The sequence below is a fragment of the Medicago sativa genome, chromosome 6, assembly GCF_051527215.1.
Source record: "Medicago sativa cultivar Bolivia chromosome 6, Bolivia_mono, whole genome shotgun sequence".
In the NCBI taxonomy this organism is placed as follows: Eukaryota; Viridiplantae; Streptophyta; class Magnoliopsida; order Fabales; family Fabaceae; genus Medicago; species Medicago sativa.
Genome location: NC_140754.1, coordinates 92,246,567 through 92,259,121, shown reverse-complemented (window position 1 = coordinate 92,259,121; position 12,555 = coordinate 92,246,567). Strand labels below are relative to the sequence as shown.

The 12,555-nt window shown below is 32.5% G+C and overlaps 1 long non-coding RNA gene across 1 annotated transcript; it reads right to left on the bottom strand.

The window, feature by feature from the left end:
• Positions 1-6,591: 6,591 nt before the first annotated feature.
• On the bottom strand, positions 6,592-9,808 carry LOC146918245 (uncharacterized). Its single transcript, XR_015016088.1, has 4 exons — positions 9,667-9,808; positions 7,423-9,086; positions 7,250-7,349; positions 6,592-6,963 (listed from the first exon to the last, which is right to left on the bottom strand). It is a non-coding gene; the product is annotated as an uncharacterized LOC146918245 (long non-coding RNA).
• Between the last annotated feature and the right edge of the window lie 2,747 nt (positions 9,809-12,555).

Sequence of the window (12,555 nt, the reverse complement as noted above, 5' to 3'; positions counted from 1 at the left end):
AAAGCCCCCAGTTATCGGAAGATAGTTTTCGATTGGCATTTTTTTCCTACTAAAATTTATCGGATCCAAGATACTGATGAGAGGTTTTTTCTGAGCTTGAGCCATGATAGAAGGTTGAAGCACTTTTGGTTTTTGGCTATTAATTCTAGTTAATACCTTCTTAATGTTGTGGTATCAATTTTTTTGTTCTAAAACCCTTGGATTCTTTGGAGAAAAGGCTCTTAGAATTGACGGTCTATTTAGTAAAAGTAAGATATATTCACAAGAAAGTTTAAAATGTATACGTGCATGGTAGTTGCAAGAACATTTAATATGTACGGACACATATTCGAACATATGATTCTTCATTTTAAACATTTTGTATGTGTGTGTTACACTGTTAGACTTGTAAAAAAATTATTGATCCTACTCACTTTTTATTTCTTCTCACCTAAGGTAAGAAAGTGGAAACACTATCATTTCCATAACTATACATCCTTTTCTCTTCAAGTCCATATTATCAAAAAATAATATAAGCAATTCAGTTCAAAACAAAATCCAAAAATATACACATGTGTTATATTGTTCAAATCTTTTCTATTATTAAGTGAGTACATTTTCTTTAAACATTTAATCTTCATTTCATTGATTTTTTTCAGCACTAACAATACTTTTAAAAATCTAAATTTTCTATGTATGTTTCTTCAAGTACTTAAATAAACATTTTAATAATTCCAACTTCTAAAGCTTCTTTTATGTCTAAAGCTTAAGATTCAATTGCTTTTAACTAAAATTGCATGTATTATTTTATAAAATGATATATAATTTTAATTATATAATAAATTCAAATTTTATAAGGGCAATTAATCTGTCAAACCATCATAAAATGACAGAGTGATTCTTCTTACCTATACATTTTTAAAATGATAATTCAGTCCATCCAATTTTCTCATCTCTACTTTTCTTGTTGTCTTTTTAACATATTCAATGACCTTGTCATAAACAATTCATTTCTGTTTGAGTTTATTTTTTGACGTTGATATTTGAGTTTATTATTCGACTAACAAGACTACAATTAGTCAAATTTTAGCAATAATATTTTTAACCTTTATTTCATATTAAAGACATATTATTATTAGGTGTCGACGCATGTTAAAGTTTGATATATGTCATTGTGTCGACAGACGTGACAACAATACATATAGTTACATTCAATGATACAATTTTTGCAAATTATTATTGATATTAACGTCTCAATATTAGTGTCTTGTAGTATTTCACCAAAGCCATCATAGAGTTTGTAAGTTATGATAGTAGTAGGCCTTTAGTAGAAATAAGCAAATGGATATTATTCATTTTGACTTGTATATCACCCTAGCACACCCAAAAAGTGTATAGTTTATGACATTCAAATCATGTCCATGACCATGTGTGTCCTTATATATATATTGCCTAGGTCAATTTGAATTGTAAAGAGTTTCTTTCTAGACTCTTTATATTTTACTATTAGTCTCTTCCACAAATTTATTAATTGAAGTGACGATAAGTACATGTGCTACTCAAGCCACCAATGTGGTAAAGTAAAAGTAGTTCTCAACCCGCCTAATCAACCAAACAAACTAGAGGAAGCCACCCCAAAACTTAGTACAAGAACCTATCTCAAAATACAATCAAGATGATTTATAAACCAGTTACCGAGTAATCTTATCGGGTCGATGACCGATTCAGCTTTTAAAACAATGATAATTATGAATCAAATACCATGAGTTTGCTTGTGTAAGAAAAGAAAAAAACAATCTGCATCATAAACTATGAAAATATCTGATTCAATCATGTGGTCAGGCAATAATCTAATTGTTCGACCGGTAAAACAATGACCCAATAACATTATTGGGTTGATCATAGTTTTGAAAATTGGACCGGTCATCGACTCGGTAAGGTTAAGGAGTCATTGGGTTGCTGGTCGAAGCACCGGGTCACCTTTGGTTGAACCGCATGACCGAATCGATTAAACCGGATGACTCGTTCTTATGACTCGGACACTATAAAATATTTGTATAGGTATTAAATTGTATTGAACCGGGTGACTCGGTCTCTAAATCATGTAAAAAATATTTCACGATGCCTATAAAAAATCATTTTTAGACACAACTTTAATTAGGTAAAAATATTGTGTAAGTTATTTTATTATTAGACAAACTTTAATTAGGTAAAATTTGTATATGGTATACATGGTTTAAATATTTTAATTATTTAATTTTTTTATAAGTATTATATTAGAGTAAGTTTGTCTTATTTTTTATAAAAGAAGAAAAAAGCTTAACTATTAAATTATTTATTCCTTCGTTGTTCAACTCCTGCGTGAGCCATGTTCTTATTTTTTAAACATTTTCAGTTTGTAAGCTAAAAAAAGGCGCTGTTACAAAAAAAGGCGCTAGATTTCCAACTTTGGTTCGATAACCGGTCCGATGACGTGGTAGCCGAGTCGGTAGCATAGCCAATCCAATGGTTAGCTCGATAATAGGTCCGGTTTACGGTTCAACCGGTTGGTCGAGGCGGTTTTTAAAACTATGGGGTCGATGACCGAGCCAACTTTTAAAACATTGATTACTATTAATGAAAGACCATGAAAATCTTGCATTTTTTTTAAAACCAGGTATCTTACGCATGCGCAATTGTGAAGACTTATATGTCGAGTCTTGTGGGATCCAAATGGACGATAAATCTCAAGGTAGGATTTGAACTCGGTACCTTGATTAAGTTAGAAGAGACTCGTGTCATCTGCATCTAAGTGCTTTATTGAGTACTAAGTGCTATTGAGTATCATGCATAAATTTTTAAAACATTGGTTATTATGACCGAGTCAATTTTTGCTTGCGTAATAAAAAAATATTGCATGAAAATAAAAGAGACCAATCTGATATTAAAATATAATTATCAAAAATACTGACCAACTGCTAGCGTAAAAATATAAAAAAAACTAATACAAGAATCATTGAATTGCAATCTTTCCAATTTCAAAGAAATAAGTCGTTTATGCAATGCAATTCAATGATCAAGTATTATATTTTGAAGGCGGTACCTTGATGATTATAAACATTACCATACTAGTTTTCTCTGTCGATATGGGACTACTTGATGTGCTTCTTTAAGCTATCGAAGAAGATACAAAGAAAATTATTTAGCAGCAGCTCATAATGATGATATTGCAAGAAGCATTTATCCAATAACTCTTAAAAGTTGAGGTTTTAAGGTTATGCTAATTGTATAGAAGGCGTATCGCTAATTATGTCAACTCTTCGAAAATTAATTAGATTTACTTATCATTAGGTATCCATAAGTCTATATTGCAAATGTGGGAATAAATTAAATTGATGAATGGAGCATATGGTCCAGCTAACATCTGGTCAAGATATGATCTAATTTATCTGTTGAATAAGTTAGGTTAAAATTTGGACCGAACTTGATGGTTCAACCGGTTAAAGTGTGATCGGCACCATCAATAGTTTGGTAAATTTAAGTGGTTCGTTTGCAATTTCATCCTAGTTTAAACAGTTTTAAAAAGTTGAACCATAAATCTGAAGTCTTGCTAATACTATACTCATGGAACTTAGGGACACAATTTCAAGTTCAAAAACCACCACTCCATCGGGCCAAGAGAGTTAATACTTTATAGCTTCAGATAGATTCAGTTTAGTTCAAAATAATTTAGACATAGGTTTAAAAAACCTTTAAAAAAATAAGAGCCTAATACTAAGAAAAATAAGCTAGCACGAGTTTAAAAAATCTTTAGAAAACTATAAGATCATGCCTGCATACTAACCAATACATTTTTAAAATGGTACAATTCAGTCCATCCAATTGTCAATGAAGAAAAAAGAAGGGTGTTGAATCAATTTTCTCATCTCTACTTTTCTTGTTGTCTTTCTAACATATTCAATGACCTTGTAGTAAACAATTCATTTCTATTCTTTGAGTATATTCTGTGACTGAAAAGACTACAGTTAATCAAATTTCATCGAGAATATTTTTAACCTTTGGTTCCTACTATAATCACAAAGTGTGACTAAAGACTACAAATTAATACACTATAGCTTTTGTTCTTGCAGAAATGAGATAAGATGCTATGCAATGAAGAAATGTTCCTGGTGGATTAATGATGATATTTTTAGCAAGCATTTACCCAATGCCTCTTATAAATTGAACTCTTTAAGTTTATGCCAATTTTATAAAATGTGTATCATTAATTATGTTAAATACTTATAGTAACAAAAAGATATTTGTGTTTCAACAAAAGTATCTTAAACTAAATGATCATATAGGCCAACGTTTGAATGGTAGAGTTCAATTGGTCGTCTCTGAAAGTTTTTCTCTTAACACCTCACAGTAGTTTATTTTTCTTATTTTCAAATACCATCATCTATATGAGCATTTACATTCTCAATTGTTTAATCAAACAATACTGTCATACCCCAAATTTTGACCACCTTTCTTTGTTTTTTAATTTTTATGTATATTTTTAACGCCGAGTAATTTCGTCGTATCGGACGAATTTTCGGCGAGAAAGGTATTTTAAAATACCTCATTTTGGTTCCGAAAGGGACATTTTTACATTTTATTAAATTCATTTATTTCATCTTTATTGTTTTGAATTCTTAGTAGCTAAATTCCTTTTTATTCTATGTACTTTATTTCATCTATTTCCTTATACTTTTTATCCATTAATGTCACGGTTTTGTTATTTTCTTTTTAGAGTTTCCTTTTTATTTTAAGGCCCAAGAAGAGTCCAATTTTCCTCCAATTGATCCATCTGTCCAGAAGTGGTGCCCAAGTAAGGGCATTTTTGTCTTATATTTTTTAGTCTTACCCTATTTTGTCACTATTTAAGTAGCAATGATTGGGAATGATTGGGGGCTGCACACAATTTCCAAAGAGGCTACACAGAATATCACAATAACACAAACCAAATCCGCAGACCCCAAAAATTAGATCAAACTACTTTTTCTTCTCATTTTCTATCAAAAACTCTCAAGAACACTAATATTTTCCAGCAATCAATACAAAAACATCACGTTCACAAATAACCACAAATCTCTCAACACAAATTCAATTTCCTTCATACATCGAACCACATATCAATTCTCAGCGATTATTCATCACTCAAACACAAACCCTCACAACTATTTTCCGATCTATTCATAAACATCATTCCATTTCATACAAACACAACACAGTCCAAAAATCAAACACAAGAACTCTCAAGAATTTTTTCCAGCAATCGTTCTTCCAGAAATTGATACAAACTCAATATCACTAACAACCTTCATTTCTTTCAAATCCAACACCTCCTTTCCCAATAACACAACCAAATCGGCTCAAACTTTTAAGGTTCAAGCAGAATCGAATCAAGTAGAAGCAAGAGAGGAAGGTAGTGGATTTCGGATCACTTCCGAGATCGAACAACAACACAACCGGTTCAAATCTGTTGAAGCATAAACCAACAAATTCATAACAAGTTCTTACACAAACAGCAACACAAATTTCCGTACTAGCAACATCGAACCGAGGTGAAGAACGGAGGCATGAAGGGATGTATCGAGTTCACGAGAGAAGAAGGGAACGGGAGCCGATCCAAATGAGAGCGTGAAAATCAAGAAAGTCCAAACGATTGAAGGTTCAAAACCAATTAATGGATTGACACCCGAAAATCATCGACTACAAATACCAAACTCAAAACACCAAATTCAAAATCTAATTTCCGTTTGGTTCTATACTCGGGGTGGCAGGTAGAGCAGACTAATTTTTGGAACTAATCTGACTGATGTAGTCGTAACAAGTACTATAAAGAACCAATTTAATTAGTCTAAATAATTTGTAGATATAAGTATTGAATTCAACTAGAATTTGCTTTTGGGATTAAAATACAAATCTAGTTCAACTAGAATTTGCTTTATTTAGTCCATGTGAGCTTAACTCGGTTGGTAGGGACATTGCATAATTTATGCGGGGGTCGGGGTTCGAACCTCGGACACCGCGTCTCGCATTTAATTCGTGAGCTCGCCACTAGGCTATAAAAAAAAAAAAGGATTTGCTTTATTTAAATATTGAATTCAACTATTTTTCTAAGAGCCATGTGTCTAATCCAATCCCAAACTTAAAGATCACTACAAGAATTTTGCATTTCTTGCGCGGAATTAAACCCTCAATAATGCAAAAAATCCCTCGGTACTACGCATTGCGACGGATTATTGTCCCTCGATATCTTGGCGTCGGTAATATTGCTTGGCGGAATTTTCGCTCGGTAATGGTGAGGTAATTCGACAAAGCATTGCGGGGATTATTCGTCGGTAATTGGCGGAACAATCCGCCGGTAATTGCGACGGAATAATCCCTCAATAATGCACCATCAACTTCCTTCTAGTATTCTTGACGGATTTACCAGCCGGTAATGTTTTTGCAGATCTGCATTAGTGACAGAATTTTCCGCCAGTAATGCACTTTCCACCTTTTTTTTGTTACATCACTTTTTTTTATTTTAATTAAAGATATAAAATTAATTAAACACAAATAAATTAAAGGAAAAAAAATTAAACATAATATGACACAAATTAATTAAACTAAAAGACTAAACTAATTATTATCAATAGTTTTTGTACAAAATCATAAATATTTCAATAATATTCATACATGTGAATTTTGCAGCAACTACTATTTCAATTAATCAAGTGGTGAAGAACTTTGGTATGATAGACAACACCTAATATATTTGTCTACGTGAATGATGGCTTGTTGAAATATCCATACGCATAACGCAAATATCCATACGCGTAACGCCCCAGACCAAACAGGAAGCTAAGAACAGAACATCCCTTCTCAAGACAACAAGGGGGAAAAAACAGCACCAGCCAAAAACATTGAGTATCCTATCCAAACTTGTAGCAAAACTGAAAAATACTCAACCACGCTTTGAGCCACCAATATAACCTATAAATAAAACACTCTATTTAATCAATCAACAGTCATCATATCTAACATCAACTAATTTGAAACACACTGAATGTATTGCACAGAGACAGAGAAATCTTATAAATAGTCACACTGAATGTATTGCACAAAGACAGAAATCTTATAAATAGTCACACATGTAAGAATCCACAATTTCATTTGTTGGTTTTCAATTTGCGGTATCCACACAGTCTTATAGTTTGTGTTCCATTTGAAAGAACGAGAGATTAAAAGATAGGAATCTAGCTCACAAAACAGAACCTACCTTTGGTTCCAAATTGCAATGTATTAAGCTTTTCTTTTATTACTTGCTTTCACCGAAACAATGTAGAAAGCTTTTTTTTTTTTAACTTGTTTTCCCCAATCTGAAACAATATCCGCAGTTATTAGAATAAATTTTTAGCAAATATTGAAAGGAAATAAGATCAGAAGGATGACCTATGGACCACTTTGAAACCCGATAACCTCCGCTTAATTTTTATAATAACCTCGGCAAAAAGTGGAAAAAGAGAGGACATAACCGCTTGCTAATGTTCAACTCTTTTCTGCAGTCCTTGCTGTTCATGTAGGAACTATAGCTTCCTTTGGATTTGCAGCTTCAAGATATGGGAATTTTGAAGAACTTGCTCCCAATTAATAAGATGAAGATTGAAGTAGACTTGTGATATTATGTTTCCATTTTTTTGCTGGTGAATGTAATATTTGAGTATTCAAGTTATGTGCTTGTGTGATGAAGTGGTTTTTAGAAGGAGTGTCATGGATTATTACCTTACAATGTAACTTTAAATAATATGAGGGAGTGTCATGGATTATTACCTTTTTCTTCATTTTTGTTTAGATACATAAATGTTTTCATAAATGAAGGACAAAAATGTTACCCTATATTTTGAATTAATGAAATTCTTTCAACAAATTTTTCAAAATATTATCATCATAATGTAGTTGGTTCTCCTTAGACCTTTGAGTGTAGGGGGTAACATCATATGCTAGAAGGGGTGTTATATCCAGACAACCCATGCTATATCACAGGTCTTGAGTGCTACCATTCTTTAATAAATAGATTCTTTACTAATAAAATCAACATTTCATATTTTTTTAAACTACTAGATTGTCCCCAACAAGATTTGTCATAACCTCCATCACAAAGAATAGATGCACGATCTTTTTGGGGTTTTGCCACAGCCTCCATCATTTCATATTTATCTATGCTACATTGCAATATTTATTGGATGGTTGTAGAGGTTTTTTAGACTACTTTCATATTTATGTAATTTGTTAGTTCAACTGATTAGTTTGTTATGGTTTTTTAGACTAGTTCATGAGATTTTTTGGTTTAAGTTATTGATTGTAAGTTACAATTTGTAAGATACTAATAACCATGTTTACAATTTGTTTCTTTTCCTAACTTTCTATCTTCTAGCCATGAGAGAACAAATCACACTTTCTCTCCATAAGTATTAGTTAAACTTGAAAATTCAGCACTACTACTCTTATATCAATATATAGATTAACTGTGTCACGTAGAGAAAAAAGACATCATAAGTACTACTCCATAAGTATTACTTTCATGACCTTAAAAAGACATCATACATTTAGCATAAAAAAAAAAATCACTAGCATATTTTAATTCATCAGGACATTGAAAGGCAATAAGATCTAGAGGAAGACCTGTAGGCTTGCTTCTTATCATTCTGAGGCGTGAGTAGAAAATTCCAGCAAATGAATGTTGCAAAAAATCAACTAACATTGGCATTAGTGGTTTATACCTAGAAAATCAATTGGAGTCCTCGTGATTGCTTGGTGCGCTAAGAAGCTGCTGCCTCCTCTGTGTTGCTGTTCTATTCCTGCGGTGCGGCCAGGTTGTCTGTGGCAGCGCTGCTGTCATGACAGTCCAGCAGCAGTGGTTGCTGTTTGGGCAGCGTTTGTGGGGTTAACATCCACTCCTTAGTCTGCTGTTTGTGGTTTTTAGGGTGCTGTTTGGTGGGAGGATTTCCAGGCCTGCGTGTGGTTTGTTGTGTAGGAAGGTTGCTGCTGTCTTTTTGGTGTGGTGTTGTGGGTTTGTTGTGTAGGAAAATCAACAAAAAGACCATTTTTAAAATAGTCTTTGAAAAAACAAAAGCAAAATTAACTTTCAGCATCAGTATCAGTATCATACTAGTTTCCATTCAAAAAGAACAAAGATTTAGAATAAGAACATTTCATATCTAGTAGCTCAATGTTCCCAAAATTCATTTTTACCATCAAAGGAAACCATTTTAAAACTCAAGCTAAATTTGAACCATCATAAATTAGATCACAGAAACCTTTATTATAGCATAGATTCAGAAATATATCAGTGCCAAAATCAATACAAATGTAACTAATTAACATTAGTTATAAGAACCCTCTACATGTCAATAAGAAGTAGAGCAACAACACATGACAACATCATAACTCAGTTACTACTTGCTGCTACACAAATAAGTTAATTAATGAATTAAGCTAATTTAACATGAGAATTTTCATTAATCCCACATACAAATTTCAAGCCTAACTAAATAAATTCACACATGTAAAAACACACCAACAAAAAGGGAAAATCTAAGGTTTCAATTTTCGTTCTATTCCATGTCAATTTCCTTATCCTAATTGCAAATTCAAGTTCCCTTTTGCTATAATTAGAACCTAATTTGAGAAACTCACCTCAATTAGTATTAATTCCTCAAGATTTTGATGAAGTGTGGGTTCACCAAGCTCTAAACCTTCATTCTTCGCCTTTTACTCCTTTTCAAAACGAGCCCTTCATCTTCTTCGTCGAGTAATAGACAGCTGCCTATCAATGAGATGAAAACATAAGCAAACCCTTGAAAGGAAAACGATTGAGATAAAGCACGGTTGAACAACAAACGAGAGAGGACCAATTGAGATGAAGGGAAAACGTTTGAGATTTTGATGTTTGAATGACTGGAAAGCAAACAAGATGAAGAGGAAATGGATGAGATGAAGTCAAATTCGATGAAGGGAAACCATATATGTGAAAGCCAAGCCAAAGGCGTTTCTCTTGTTTTAATTTTCTTATTTTTTTTAAATTATAAATTGAATTGCGGCGGATTTTAGAGGTAGAAATCTTGAATTACGGGCGAAATTGAATGCAACGGATTCTTGGCGAAAATTAAAGGGTGCTGGCGGATTATTAAATCCTTGAACATTAGTGAGCGATTTACACCCGTCGGTAATACAAAGCCATGTTGAGCTGTCCTCCATTATCATTATTGACGGAAAAAGTCTATCGGTAATCAAAGGCGGTTTCCTTATTAATATTGCGGCGGATTTATCCGTCGATAACGAAAATCTACGAAATATTGAGGGTTTATTCCGTCAATAATGTTATTGAGGGTTTTTTCGAGTTGCCGAGGGTTTGTTCGCGGTAATTGCGAAGTCTAAATCCCTCGGTAATGCAATTTTGAATTGGTCGGTAATTTTAGGAATTCTTGTAGTGGATTAATTTGTGCAATCTTGTATTGTAAAAGATGGAAATAAAAATAAAAGACACTAATGTCGACAAAAAATAATTTGATCTATTAAATAAAATATAAAAGACGTTGTGCGAGGCTCGAATCCAGATCCCTCATTTATGTATGTGAGTTTCAATGGTTATTTGTCATTTTATCTATCTATCAAAAACTAAAAAAAGAAACAAAAAGAAAAGACTAAAAGTTCAAAGAAAAAAAAAATTAAAATGCATTTTAGATCCTTCTATTTAATAAAACTCACGAAAATAGTGTTTTTTCAAAAATAATTGAAATTTTTGATCCCTCAATTTTTATATTTCTCGCCGACTTAGTTCTAACCCGCATTTTTTACCCCAAAATGTTGATTTTTAGTGCTAGAAAATGTGACTTTTATCCCAGAAGTTATATTTTCTCTTGAGATTCAACATCTAGGCAATAAACCACTACTTTTGGAGTAAAAAATCATCCATTTTAGAGCAGAAAATTTAAGCAGAAATTACAATTTTCAACAAATATGTAAATTTATGGGTCAAAAACTTCAATTTCAAAAAGAGGGATTGTTCACAAATCAGACAAAATATGAATATAATGAATGCAAATATGAATATAATGAATGGAATTAAGTTTTAATAAACTAATTAAAATAAGGTGAGACAAAAAACAGTTTAGAAAAGCATCATTCAAACTATTTTCCCATCAACTTTGAATGTTATTGACAGTCTGAAGTTTATAAACACTACTATACTACTAATTTGAGTAGATGCGGGACTAACTAGTTTTGGTGCCTCTTTTCTTCCTCTTAAAAGTTGAAAAGCTATATATTTTTATCTTTCCATAAAGGCATCTTAGACTCAATGATTATTTAGGACAAGGTTTGGATGGTATAATTCAATTGGTCATCCCTAAAAGTTTATCTTTTAATCTATTCGAGCATTTACATTCTGAAGAGCTTAATCAAACACCACCAAATTTGAGGCCAACCTTACTGATGTAGTCATAACCGGTTATAATTGAAATCATGTACTCAGATATGTAATCTCACTCTGGTTAATTCTCCATCTATTTACAACATGTTCATATGTTTTGTCTTTGCAATATCTATTATCAATCTTTTGTCATTGGCACTGCAACATTGTCGTTCAAAGCTTGTTAATATAAGAAATTGAATCCACAACATTATTGTTTAAGGCATCACAATTCACAATTATGTGACCTAAAATTATATGCATGCTGAATTTGGACCACCGCGACCAGGTTTTTAATGTCTGTTTGACAATAGGATTCAAATTCGTTACAATTGGAGATTCTCAGCATTTCCACATTTGTTGGAACACTAGTTAATTCTAGTGAAGAAAATTGGATAGAAAAACACTATGAAAGAACTAGTGTGTGGGTGTGACTTAAAAAATGTCCCACATTGGAGGGTCACCCCAACTAGTAAGTGTTTATATATGGGCAAAGTGACCTCCAAGGGTGTGCCCTTGGGATACCCAATTTTGTGAACGGGTGAACGCTTACAAAATATATATATCGAATAAAAAAAATGATATATATATTTTTTGTCACTTGAAAATGTTAAATTAATTAATTAATTAATTTAATCATTATCCGTAAGCGCTACGCGTAACAAATAAATTTGTTACGATCCGACCCGATCCATAACGCGTATCCGAAACTTCGGATATATCCAATTAAAAAACAAAACGCGTTTGCTTAAGTATTAAGCGAGACTTAATCCCCAAGTCACTCGTTTTTTGTTACAAACTCTCCCTATAAAAGGAGAAGTTCGCCCCACTCATTCTTCACACCGAAAAGAATTTCATTGAGTTGTCGGGAATTCTTTTCTTCTCCCTCCGACTTGCGATAGCGAGTTTCTTCGCTTCTACTCATTTGTCCCTTCGGTATTAAGAGTGTTCTTAAGACCATAGTCCCTTGGTCTTAAGTTCATAGTCCCTTCGATAATATATGATTCTTCGGAATATAGAGTACTATTAAGATCATAGTCCCTTTTCGTAATACTAATGTCCCGTCGGAATTAAAGAATGATCTTAACGGTATATAAATTATTTTAATAATTTTC